At 45.4% G+C, this 14,142-nt stretch overlaps 1 protein-coding gene across 6 annotated transcripts in view; it reads right to left on the bottom strand.

Annotated features, from left to right (window-relative positions):
* The window catches only part of HTR2C (5-hydroxytryptamine receptor 2C), a 132,378-nt gene that overhangs the window by 96,729 nt on the left and 21,507 nt on the right, over positions 1 to 14,142 (bottom strand). For 3 of the 6 annotated variants that reach the window (XM_042477753.1, XM_042477751.1, XM_042477759.1), the window contains exon 2: positions 13,816 to 13,941. The exons of the other annotated variants lie outside the window; for them this stretch is intronic. The gene's annotated coding sequence lies outside the window, so the exon portion shown is untranslated. The remainder of the gene's footprint in view (positions 1 to 13,815; positions 13,942 to 14,142) is intronic. 6 annotated transcript variants of the gene reach the window in all.

Raw genomic sequence — 14,142 nt, 5'->3', positions numbered from 1 at the left:
AAAGACAACCAGCTAGATGATGCTTATCGTAACTTCCCTCAACCACAACATTTAAGACAAGTCTTAAAGTCTCAGAATGAACAGATGTGAAGCGGAAACATAGCTGTGTTGGTCTGGAATATCAGTATGCAAAGGGATCTTGTAGTACCTTTGAGATTGGAACATCAGTTTGGAAAGGGTTCTTGTAGCACCTTTGAGACTGGAGCATCAGTTTGGAAAGGGTTCTTGTAGCACCTTTGAGACTGGAGCATCAGGCCTCATTCCCACTTACAGATAAATCGGTGTGTGATCCAAATTGATGGATTGATTCAACAGCGGAGCACGGTTCCCACTGCATTTGTCATGATCGCATTTTCTCCCTCTAAAATAATCCACTCGTGGTTCACATTCATGCATGAATCGATTTCAAATGGACCTGATCCTGGCAAAGGGCAAATTTAAATCAATTCCAGTCCACATCTGGTTCACACTTGCACCAAATCAATTTATCGAAAACGACATGGAAAAAAGATGCGGGTTAAATGGGTTGGGTGCATGGCCCCCCTCTTTGAATCGGTTCAGCGATTCGATTTAAGTGTGAACCAGGGTCATTCAAACTGAATTGCAATCCAGTTTAAAAGGGGGTGGGAATGAGGCCTCAGTTTGCAATGGGATCATGTAGCACCTTTGAGACTGGAGTATCAGTTTGCAAAGGGATCCTGTCACACCTTTGAGACTTGAGCATCAGTTTGCAAAGGGATCTTGTAGCACCTTTGAGAAGACAACTCCCAATATCCCCCAGCCAGATTGTGATGACCAGATCCCACTTGCCAAAACTCTTTGCAAGGCAACCACATTCCAAGCATCGCGCTTTGCCAGGTTGCTGCAGATCCTTTCTGGAGTGGAGTGTCACAGCAGCTGTATCGATCTCATTTTTATTTTTCTATCCAGGCTGTACTACCAGCATAACATGCCCCAAAACAATTAAATGTGTATTTACCGAAGCGTGTCGAGAGAAAAGCTGTTAAGAAGAAGATCAGGATACAGTGGGCCACAGGGAGAGAGTGTGTGTGTGTTTTGTGTGTGTGTGTGTCTAGGAGAGAAAGAAAGGGGGACGCACACAGAAAAAGACCGGTCATGCTGAGTTACAGGCCAGGATGGCATATCACCAGTCCTCCGTCGCCTCAGGCGAAATAAATGCAAGGCGGAGGAGAAGACTTTGATCACAAGCAGGAAGGACCAGAGTTGGCAATCGGGGATGATAAGAGCGGCAGAGGCACTTTCAAAGGGTTGCACAGCAATGCAAGGACAGAGCCAGTCGACACGATTCCCAGGAGGCAATGCATGCACTGGTGTCTCTTTCTGCGCCTGCTTTTTCCATCAGCGCAGTGTCTAGACTTCGGTTCCATGATGGTCCAGATCTTTCTGAAAGACCCTGATGGAGTGTGTGTGTTTTGGTTTTTCTGAAGTACCTCCAGCACCCATAGAATCATAGAGCTGGAAGAGACCTCAAGGGCCATCCAGTCCAACCGCTTTCTGCCATGCAGGAACTCACAATCAAAGCAGCCCCAACAAATGGCCATCCAGCCTGTTTAAAGGCCTCCAAAGAAGGAGACTCCACCAGCCCCCAAGGCAGCATCTTCCACTGTCTAACTGTTTTTACTGCCAAGAAGTTCCTCCTAATGTTTATGTTCCTTTCCTGTACTTTGCATCCATTGCTCCATTGTCTCCTATTCTCTGGAGCAGCAGAAAACAAGCTTGCTCCCTCCTCAATATGACCTCCCTTCAAATACTTAAACAGGGCTATCATATCAGCTCATATCATCATATGGGTATACACCCAAGGAAAGGAATTCTGTAGCCCTAAGTTGATAAAGTGCCACTCATGGCAGCATGGCCAAAGGGGAGGAAGAGTATGATGTTCCATGCAGAAATCATCATCATCATCTGCACCAAAAATGCAGTCTTCCTCTGCAGAAAACTTGCAGTTTCCGTGCAAAACTATCCTGTGTGAATTTTGCACAGAATGGGTTCTCCGTGGCACAAAATTCTCGTCAGTCCAGTATTTTTTCCTCCCCAGGGTTTCAAGAAACACATATTTAAAAATACTTTCCCCTATTCTCTCCCTCTCTCCGGACGGCAAGAAGCCAGCAGAAGAGGCGGTGGACCTTCCTACAAAGAGTCCTTCCATCCCCGGAGTGGATCTCTTTTCATTCACAGACGTAAAGAATTAGTTGCCGCACCTCAACAGTGGCAAGCACAGCCTCCTGGCTCAGGCCCATCGCTTTGCCAGCCACAGAGAAATGCTCAATGCTGAGCCTCTGCTGGAAAGCCAGGAGGGCTGCTTTGCCCTTGAGTGTTTCGGCTGAAGGGCAGCCACCGCAGACAGACAGAAGGGTGGTTTTTCCAACTCCAAGACCCCCTGATGCTTCTCTTTTTTTCCTCGACCACTTCAAAAAAGAGCAAATCTACTGTCCTGGAAGTCCACAGCAATCCATGTCTCAAATAAGGTGTAGCACAACCCTCTTTGCACTCACATTTTAAAATACCTAGGTTTTTCCCCCAAACCATGGATCAATTGCATGCGCTTCCAGACACCTTTCAGTCATTGGGTTTTTTTTGCTTGTGTTTTGGCATTTATTTTGGCAATCCATATAGCCCCTGAAAGATCCCAAGGGCAGAAAACTGGTCCACAGACCAGCTCCAGTTGCCCACTCCTGGGTCCAGGGTCTCTTATTGATTTATTTCATTTATATCCCAGCTTTAATAGTTCTTGAATTCATGCATGCATGCATGCAGTGAATGTACACACATGCCTTCACAAACACACTCAAACCCATAGAACCATGGCTGCATCTGCATTGCAGAAATAATACATCTTCTCTGAAGATGCCCAAGCCACAGATGTTGGTGAAGTGTCAGGAATAAACTCTTCCAGAACACGGCCACATGGCTCAAAAAACCCACAAAAACTATGGATGCCGGCCATGAAAGCCTTTGACTTCACATTAGAAATAAAACACTTTGCTTGAACTGCCATGGCTCCATGCTATGGCATTCTGGGATTTGTTGTGGCACCAGAGCCCTCTGGCAGAGACATTTGTGGAGCATTTATCCAAACAGAACCCTTTTTTCAGAAGCTCCAAAACTCTGCTATTCGTTCTTGATGCAAGATTCCCCCAACACACCCATCCTTTGCTATCAGCCTTATGGTATCCAGAGTAATGTTTTGGAGGGACAATCAGATACACAAATGAACAACTAAACCCTTTATTTATACCCTGCTTTTCCCCCAAGAGTGAAATGATGTGCACACATACATATATAGACACAAAGGAAGAGTGGCAGCTGTTGGCTTCCATGCCAGTTGCCCTGTGAATCCACTACCATTTCAAGCGCTGAACCTATCTGGGGGCTGAAGTTCAGCCACCTTGGATGGCTACTTTCAAGTGCAGAAGAAAAGCCGGAACAGATTCACTCACATGGATGCCACTGGCCACCATTGGCTACCTAGTCCAACTCCCTGCCAGCCCAGAAACCCATGCCTAAGGTACCCCAAGAACCAGGTGGGCATCAGATCACCAAAAGCAGCCACCAAACTGAGAGCAGAGAGTACTATAACCTCCCTCTGATCCCAAACAAAAACAAAACACTGCATGGTCCTAAAATGTTGCATCTTATTGCTTCCTCCAGCCAAAACATTGCCTTCGATGGTTGGAGAAAAGGTCAGATCTCAGTGGTTATTTCAACTAAACTTTATCATTTTAAACCAGATCACAATTCAGTTTGCACCAGTTCAAAGGACCCTGGTTCCCACTTAAATCGACTGGCTGAAGTGATGGGGGGGGGGGTCGGCCTCATGCGCCAGACCCATTTATTCTGCGTCTTTTTGATGGTGATTTTTTCCATGTCTTTTTCAATAAATTGATTCTGTGCAAGTGTGAACCAGATGTGGATTTGGATCGATTTGAACTTGCCCTTTGGCTGGCTGGAGTGGGTCCATTTTGAACTGATTCATTTGTGAATATGAACCACAAGTGGGTTATTTTACAAGAGAAAAATGCGACCGGAGCAAATGTAGTGGGAACTATGCTCCACTGTCGAATCGACCCATTGATTCGGATCGCAAACCAATTTATTTGTAAGTGGGAATGAGGTCCTGTTTGGTCTACTTATAGCACCTTGCTATGTCTCTCAGTCCTAGGTAGAGTTTGGATACGTCTACTACAGACTACAAGGCCCAAAAGCCACTGGCCTCATGCTTGGATTTTTGTTGTGTACCGTCAAGTCACCTCTGACTTATGGCGACTCTAAGGTGACCCTATCACACGGTCTTCTTGGCCAGACCTGTTCAGAGGAGGTTTGACATTGCTTTCCCTTGAGGCTGAGAGCCCAGTCAGTTTCATGGCCAAGCTGGGAATCGAACCCAGGTCTCCAGAGTCCTAGTCAAACCACTACCATGCTGGCTCTCACACGCTTGTCTTTAAAGGGTGACTTTCCCAAACTCTGTTCCTAGGTCTTTATCTTTTAAAGCAGTCTATAAAGGAAGAGACAATAGCTGCCCAGATTTATCGCCAAAGAGCAGGAGTAAGAGTCCCAGCCGTTCGCAGCAGGTTCATAGCAACATTAAGTTGTAAAAAGGAGTGAAGGAAACTGTCAAAGAGTGATGCAGTCCATGTTGCCGGTGCTGGACACAGACTCTTGCAACGGGAAAGCTTTCCCTGGTTCCATAAAACCAAAAAAGAAAATGATGAACTGGTTTATATTCCAGGGATGTCATGCCAAAGCCACCAAAGCGGACTCCAGATCCCAGCAGGCAGCATGTCTGTCTCAGTGGCATCCATTCATTTAACTGAAAAGCACCTGAAGAAGTGTTAATGAAAGAGAATTAATTGAGACTCTCCTTGCCAAAGAAGAAGAATTGGAAGGTATGCCACTTCTGGTGTGTGCAAATGTGTAGTGCAACCCAAGCCACAGGTAAAAGCTAAGAACATTTTCACCTCCTTGCTTTGGCCTCTGTTAGCATCTCCTGCTCACACATTAAGCATCCAGCTAATGCCCTGCCAGACTCTGAACTGGTCCAGATGAACGAAGCATCCAAAACTCTCCCTTAAAAGAAGAGGGCCAGTTATCTCAGTCCTTCCATTTTGGCTCTGGAATGGTATCAGGAGTGACACAAAAATAAGCAACGGACAATGGAGGAAACTCCGCTTTAGCATGCTGCTCAGGTTTCCCTGCTCTCCCAAGGGCTTATTTCAACACATTAAAGAATCGCTCTGCGCACAAACATACTGATCACACATTTTACAAGGAAACCTCCTCCAATTCAGTGACTGTACATTGTCCCAGTCAATTGCACACAAATCAAAACGACACTATCCTCGGCTCTTGCAGGCGGCTTGAATCAGAGGCTCTTCTTCATTGTTTGTTTGTATGCTGCAAAGCAAGCCAAGACCAATGCTGGGAAGGACAAGGTTTGGGTCACAATTAGCAAGGACACAACGGTGCCGACAGCAGGCATGTCACAAGCCATTCTGCCAAGCAGGAGCCCAAATGCCCAGAGCGCTAATGAAATAATGGAAGGCCATTTGTCCAAACCATCCAGAACTCAACATGAGAAGATCTGCCTGCAGAGCATCACAAGCTGGAGCTTTGGCTGCAGACTGAAAAGGAGTGTTATTTTTGTTGCGTACCTTCAAGTCATTTCCAAGTTATGATGACCCTAAGGCAAACTTCTTGTGGGGTTTTATCATTCAGAGGAGGGTTGCCCTTGTCTTCCTCTGAGGCTATGTGACTTGCCCAAGGGCATCCATTAGGTTTCATGGCCAAGCCGGGAATCGAACCCTGGTCTCCAGAGTCATAAGAGTCCAACACTCAAACCACTAAGCCATGCTACAATTTGAAGCAAGAACAGGGACTCTCTTCCATTCCGGGGGTCTTCTTCAATTCCAGAGATGTTATTGAGAGATGCAAGATCCAGTGTGGCACCGTGGTTTGAGCAATGAACTATGTCTCTGGGGACCAGGGTTCAATTCCCAGCTTGGCCATGAAACCCATTGGGTGACCTTTGGCAATAAGGGCTGCACCCCAGAAGAATAACTGTGGTTTCTTATGGCACCAGAGTTCTCTGACAGAGAAGGCTAGACGTCTCCCAAAACTACAGATCCCAGAATTCCCTAGCATTGAGCCAGGGCAGTTAAAGTGGTCCCAAACTGGATTATACTCTGCAATGTGTTTTGGACCAACGACAACCAAAGTCCTAGAGGTTTGGCTAGAAAAGAAGCATCTTTCCCCAAATCTGCTTGCTTATGCATTCAGTATAGTAAACTTCCCTACAGACAGAGTTCTCAGGACATATTTTTTGAAGACCAAACATTAAAATAAAAACCCAACCATCACCAATGGCCAGCAACTGGCCCCAACCAAAGGCTGGATGTATTCTTCTTTTGATCATAAAGCTCTCATAATCTCTTCCATTGAGCCAATGGCCAGACTGAGCTGGGGATTCTGGGAGTTGTAGTCCATAAAACCACCTTCTTCAAAGATCTAGCCCTCCTGACATATGGGCCATTCTAGAACGTCCCTCTCCCTTATCATTATTATTATCATTTACTCTTCTTTCCCCATTAAGCAATCTCCCTTATTTGCTGGGACAATATACATAAATGACGTAGGCATGCTCTAATATATTTCTTGCGACTGGAAGAATTAGTGAGGCCCTTCATAATTCGGCATTAGCAGAACCCAGGGCATTAGCAGCATTTGTTTGTTCCGGGGGACATCTGGCACCCATTAGCAACCGAGCATTTAATTTACTCATCAGCCGCCTTCAGATCTGATTCAATGGCTTCAGTAAAGTTATTAATTTTTCTTTCCAGAAGAGGATCTATCTATTAACCTTTGTGAACTCCATCCTGTCATCAAGACGGCTTGCAGGACAACAAGCCGCTTTGGATTTTCCACCACTGGCAATACCAGGGCTAAGCATGGGCAGAGTTTGGGCAAAGGGTACCCTTTTGGACTACAGCTCCCAAAATCCCCCCAGTAACCAGGCTGGATGGCTGGCTGGGGATTCTGGGAACTGTGGGACATTTAACAAGAATAACCACCGCAGACGATTTACGTAATTTTAAAGCCAACAATCCAAGACACTGAGACAGTCAAAGATCCCCTATATTTGGCTTAAAGAGACATTAACCTGTGCCCCATCCAATGTAGGAGATCACTCTCCAACACAGGAGTGCATAATATTGCACTTCATTCACAATTTCACTGTATCAACGTTTCACAATATTGCTACCTACTTATGCGCCAGCATGTCCTTTATAAACTTCCGATGTTGCGCCACTGCTGAGTCTCACCTCGCAAGACAAGCGCCATTTTATAAATTCCTACATTTATACGCATATCCTAAGCGCTGTAAAAGGATTGTAAGTAAGTTTGCTATGAATGTTTGTTCTTATAGTGTTCTTTTAACATTTAAATGTTATTATTTACAATTCACTCGTATTGTAATACAAATACAAAATACAAAACAATTCATTGCTATGAACGTTCATTTTGTCGTGCTATTATAACACGTTTCATATATATTTCGTGTTGCCTAATGGACTTTTGGCTGAAATAAAGGTACAGTGGGCCCCCAGTAGATCTTTTATGGGCCCCACTGAAATCAATGAGGCGCATGCACCATTGTTTTCCCCATGACATGGCTTCAGCATAAGCCACATCAGGGTTCAGTTCTGCAAATGGAGGAGATGAAAGGCACCCGGCCAAAAGATGAAGGGGCAAAACATCAACCCATCCCCGAATTTCCCAATAATCTGTTCCCACCATCAGTTAAAAAAGACATGAGTAATGATGATGGCTGGAGTCATGATGAATCCTTAAGCTATCTCTAGCAGGGATTTCGGTAAGAAAATGGTCGGTCAATAATGAACTGGGTGGGTTTTTTTCCTCCAAAAATAGAGACTTTTGGGAAACGTTTCTCTCTCCTGAGCGACTGGATGCGAAGAGCTTTTGCCATTGCAGACAGGTCCCATTGATCACCCAAACAGTTACAGAGCTGTGGTTGTTTTTGTAAAATGCCTATAAGGATCCGCATCGTTTTGTCACCTGCAAAAATAAGAGGGTTGTGACATCTTTAAGGCTCTTTGCTGTTTGTGGCAGAAGAGACGGGTGCAACTGGCCTTTCCAAAGGTCAGTTTCCCTTGCCCTCTTCTTGCCACTCTGTCACTGCAGTGGCTCCAAAGGCCTTTTTGCCATTAATTTCATTAATGTATGTCTCGCCTTTCTCCCAAACACAGGATTGACGGTGGCTTTATTGATCTTGCCATGACCCTTGTAGTCATTTCTGACTTGCAAGGAGACCCAAAGGTGAAATCTATCACAGCATTTTCTCGGCAGGATTTCTCTCTTCAGAAGGTTTTTTTTTTGCCTTACTCTGAAGGTGTGAAAGTATGACTTGCCCAAAGTCACCCAGTAGTCTTCCATGGCCGAGCACAGGATTTGAATCTTGGTCTCCAGATCTACCATATATATAAGTCTAGAAATGAATGCCCCAAAATTGCCCCAAAAATTCTAGGTAGACTTATATACTGGTCAATACACCAGCAGTGCTTAGAAAGGTCCTAAAGTGAGCAAGCCTGGTGCCCCAGTCTCCATTTAACACCTTCCCTCTCCAGTCCGTTTTGCAAGACCTTGCTTCCTATGGAAACAACTCTTCTTTTAAACCCAATTGCTTCTCTCTGTAGTCCCTTTTGCAAGAACTGGCTTCCTATAAAAAAAAACCTCCCCATTTAAAAACACTTGCTTCTCTCTCTCTGGTCCCTTTTGCAAGACCTTGCTTCCTATGGAAACAACTTCACATTTAAAACCACTTGCTCCTCTCTGTAGTCCCTTTTGCAAGAACGGGCTTCCTTTGGGAAAACTCTCTATTTAAATCCACTTGTTTCTCTCTCTGATCCATTTTGCAAGACCTTGCTTCCTATGGAAACAACTCTCCATTTAAATCCACTTGCTTCCCTTCTCAATCCGATATTAAAACCTCTCCTCCAGCGCCTGGGAATCGGTTGGGAGAGGTCCAGAGAAGGAGAAAGAGAAGGAGGGACGGAAGTGGTCTTTCCCCTTTCCATCCTTCCTTATAGCCCCCTAAGTTTCACCCTCAACTTATCCATGGGTCACATCCAAATTCAGGATTTTGTCCCTGAAAACCTTCCTTCGACTTATACATGAGGTCAACTTGTACATGAATATATATGGTAACTTTCAAACTACCAGACACCACAAAACAATTCAACAATTGGTTAAGTTTAAAGCTTTGAGAACCAGCCTGGCACAGTGGTTTGAGCATTGGACTAGGACTTTGAGAAACCAGGGTTCAGATCCCCTACTATGTAAATCCGCTATCGTCATGTTAACACAATGCCTAAGCACACCAAAAATCCAGATCACAGATGACCGTTCCTGGATTTGAACCCAGTTCCAGCCCGAATGGATTCTACTGAGCAGAATAAAGACCAGCTAAAACTTACACAAATTAAGTCTTGGAGAGGAAAAAATATCTAAGGAGCGAAAGAGATGCTTCCCGGACTGGAAGGAAGGCAATGATTGTTTTGGAATTAATAGATACAAAGCACAAAATTTAGAGGTAAAGGCTGGCCGCTTCCAGGGCTGAGCTCCTTCCTCTCCTTTCATTTTATGGTGAGCCTCTTTCTATTTGAATTTTTATTGCCAAGAAAACAACCCCTGGAAAGACAGGGTTTAAAATATAAGGAACCGTAATAATAATTTTGAAAATGGGCATAATAAATTGAATACAGGGGCATTTCTCTTTTTTAAAAAGCAGGGAGACTCAGCCCTGGAAAGCCAAAGACATACAAGGTTTGCAGAGTTAACTCAGTCGCTCCCAAGAAGTCAGACTTCTTAACATTTAATCGTTTCAGGAGTGGCTTTTTAAGCATTCCTGCAAAGTAAGAGTCGCAAGAGAGGCAGCATGGTGTAGTGGTTTGAGCATTGGACTAGGACACTGTAGGGTTCCAATCCCAGTTCGGCCGTGTAAACCCAATGGGTGACCTTGGGCAAATGACTCTCTCTCAGCCTCAGAGGAAACGCTCTTGGCAAGAAACCCCATGATAATTTCACCTTAGGGTTTCCTAAGTCAGAAATGACTTGAAGGCACGCAACAACAAAGAGTCACATTCATTAGTATGGCAAAACAGCCAAATTTATCACACTGGTTGTGTCTTTTTCCTCCACCTGCATTGGACACCTTGTGCATTCACCTCTAAATGCTGAGCGTTTTCACGTGAAGGTCTCCTCCGCCGCTCATGCCAGCCTTGCAGAAGTTCAGAACAGGAACGCACCTACTAAATGCATTAGAAAGCTTAGCTTGACATGCCCCTGCTTCTCTGCAAAAAGGAGGTATGGACACTAGCTCCCAGTTATGGGGAAGAAGGATGGAAAATGCATCCTCCAAGCCCCATGGCAAGCTCTTATCACAACTTAAGAAAGAGCCAGCTCACAATGCGCCTGGCCTCCCCAGAGATGTCCAGGAGAGAAAGCAGCAGATGGCAGTGCACCTTGGCGCCTGCGCTTTCAGAAAGGTGGCGGAGAAAAGAAACCCAGAGTGCCAGGAGAGACTTTGCACAGCAGAGTCAGCAGGAAAGATAGCTGATGCGGCTTCTCTGGAAGGAATCGCTGCCAACGGACAGTAAAAGAAAGCAAGCCAAAGATTCACAGTGGTTCTCAACCTTTGGTCCCTTAGGTTTTTGAGACTTCAACTCCCAGAATTCCTGGACAGTGAGCATACTGAGTGGGATGTCTGGGAATTGATGTTCAAAACATCTGGAGGCCCAAGGGTTGAGAACCACTGCAATAGAAGGAGAGACTTGTTGGTTTGTGCCATTGTATGCAACAGGGATGGCAACCACACCAACCTTGAGCTATTCTTGGATATGAACTCCCATCTGCCCTAGTAACTATCACCAATGGTGAGGAATGCTGGGAGCTACAGTCCAATAACTTTGAGCTGCATGACTGCCGTCCCATAGAACCATCAGGTGCAACCACTGGACCTTGGACCTCTCCAGAAAAGTCTGAAGTATCAGTTGTAAGTAGAAATATTTCCATGCTACTAACCACTAGAGCTTAGAAAAGGCCTTCCTTTGGACTACAACTGTGAGAATCAGCCCAAGTAACACATTCAGGGACCAACGGAAAATGAGAATGTTCATCCTTGCCATTTGGAGTCTGATAGTAAAATGTCTTGGGGAAGTATTATCTTGACCAGGCCAACAACAGATGGAAAGAGTAAACCCAGCCATCAAGGGATCCTCTTGGATATGCTTTCCAAGGCTACTCTCCATTGAAACTTAAGCAGCTGGGAGGAAGGATGACACAACTGGGCATAAATGCGCCCTGTGAATATCTATTTCCCATGCTCCCTTCACCAATGTGTAACTTCCACAGCTTGGAAATGGAAAACAGAACCCAAAATCCCCTAGTTAGCATGTTTAGCCCAAAGAAGATAAGGTTGACATGATGCTCATGTTTAAGTATTTGAAGGAAGGTCATAGTGAGGATGGAGCAAGCTTGTTTTCTGATGCTCCAGAGATCAGGACAGAGTTTGATAGATTCAAACTACAGAAAAAGTGACCCCACCTCAAAATTCCTGACAGTTAAGAGTTGTTTGACAGTGGAAGATGTTGCTTTGGAGGCTAATAATAATAATAATAATAATAATAATAATAATAAGTATGTAGAGAGATCTTGTAGCCACTTTGAGACTAACTGCAAAAAAGAAGTTGGCAGCATGAGCTTTCCTAGACTTCAGTCTACTTCCTCAGATGCATTTGGTGGAGAGACGCATTTGGTGCATCGGAGAAAGTAGACTGAAGCCTAGGAAAGCTCATGCTGCCAACTTCTTTCTTTTTGCTGAGTTTCAAAAAAGGGGCTACACGATCTCTCTACATAGCAATACCTAAATGTAATAAAGACGTTGGCAGCATGAGCTTTCCTAGCAGACTCCAATCTACTTCCTCAGATGCATTTGGTGACAAGGAAATGGGTTTAGTGCCCTACTAAATTGCATCTGTTGACGGCAGTGTGAGACACATTCAACTCTACACAACCCACTGAGAGATGACAGCAAAGTTAGGCTCATGCGAATCCAGCGCACGTCAACACAACTTGGGTGCATTGCATGAGAGAAGAGGTCCTCTGGGTCATCTGCAGAGGCAACCTTTCTTAGGACTGGGCCAATTTACAGATGGAAATGATGATGGAGGAGAGCGCTATGGGATTCACCTCCGTCCTTCTAGCAGTCATCCCTGCTTCATGCTGGGAGCGAGATTGATATTTGCATGCCTTCGCTTGTTCGGACGCAGCAGAGGTGCTGCATTGGCCTTTGGAAGCGCTCCAAGCTCATCTAGCAACTCAGAATTAGTAGAATCTGCTGACACAAGAGATACAACGACAGCCACTGATTCGGGTGGTTTTGCAAAGGGGAGCGGGTGAAACATAACCATTAGCCTCCATAGCCAGGTTGAACCTCCGCAGCTCAATGCAGTCTATAGGTGGACACCAGGTCCAAAGAGGGGTGAGTACAGGGTGACCAGATATCTTCCTTTTCCAGGACATGTCCTCCATATTTCAGCCTTCTGTTCAGGAGGAGCTCCAAAAGGTCCTCCATCTGGAACAGGACAAAGGAGCAGGAATTGACATTCCTGTTAGTACTGTTGGCCCTCTGCATCCATGGCTTCTTTATGGCGGCAGATTCGTGGCCACGGTGCTGCAAAATGGGCTCCCATTCCTAAGTTAGTGGCAAAGCACTGCCATGCGTGCCTTCGGAAAATACTCATTGAAGCATCTCGATAGGAGCTCAAATGGAGAGGGCTGGGGATGGGGAGAGGCAAGGGGAATATCCCCCAAAACTCTGCCCATCTGGCTGCCTCTGCACTAGTTTTAATTGCCTGCTTTGGAGCCGGCGTTTTTACTGTGTGGAATATTGTTGTTGTAAGCCTTTCCGTTGGGCTGCTTAGAAATCTTGGGGGATCGGTTTAGCTGACAAACGAGGCTTGTAAACCTGCTGTTTTCCTCTCATTTATTTCCTAGTTTGTGCATTTTAGGCCAGAGGTGGGCTGAGCGCAGCGCTGCGGAGATTCCCGACTGGCAGCTCCTAGCTGGCAAAGCCAGTGGCTGGGAATGCTGGGAGTTGCAGTCCATCCTCATCTTGGAGGGCCCCACATGGCCTTCCAGGTGCCTCCTGATAGTATCCAAGGCCGCATTCCCACTTACAAATAAATCGCTTTGTGATCCAAATCGATGGATCAATTCAGCAGCGGAGCATAGTTGTTCGCACTACGTTTGCCCCAATCGCATTTTCTTGCTGTAAAATAAAATAAAACCACCCACTTGTGGTTCACATTGACGAATGAAGCAATTTGAAATGGACCTGCTCCAGCCGGCCAAAGGGCAAATTTAAATCGATTACGATCCGCATCTGGTTCACACTTGCGCGGAATCGATTTGTCCAAAAAGACGCAGGGAAAAATCAGCGTCAAATATATGTGGGTTAAATGGGTCTAGTGCGTGGGGCCCCCTCTCCAAATCGGTTCAGCGTTACAGTTCAAGTGCAAACCATGGACATTTAAACCAGTTCAAACTCATTTGCGATCCGGTTTAAAAGGTAGTGGGAATGAGGCTTGAGTTCTCCATCCTCTGTTTTGTAGGGACCAACATCCTCCTTCTCCCAATGATGGATGGCTGTTCCTTACATTTAGAGGGTGAGAGAATGAAACCTTTCACTTTGAAAGCCCCGAATCTGTGAAAAATTACCTCTTCCTGGCAGGAGCAATTTCAAATGAAGTTCCAGTTCTCTCTCAGTCTCTCTCTCTTTGCAGCCTGTTCTGTCCAGAGACACTCTTTGCCAGCAAATGTACAAATGACGTCAAGCTCCAGTGGCTAGAAAAAAAGATAATAAGAAGAGACCGAGGCTTGATTGGAACACAGGACTTGCCGTTTCTTCTCTCTCCATAGTGGTGATGAATGGGGTGCCATCAGGAAGCACCCCATAAGTGGGACTTGGAGGGACCACACCACTCGTCAAAGGAGGACGTGGCACCGTTAAATGTAGGACATGACCAAAGAAAAGGCAAACAGTGC

This window comes from Sceloporus undulatus, chromosome 7 (assembly GCF_019175285.1).
Source record: "Sceloporus undulatus isolate JIND9_A2432 ecotype Alabama chromosome 7, SceUnd_v1.1, whole genome shotgun sequence".
NCBI lineage: Eukaryota > Metazoa > Chordata > Lepidosauria > Squamata > Phrynosomatidae > Sceloporus > Sceloporus undulatus.
This window is presented reverse-complemented; position numbering and strand designations above follow the sequence as displayed.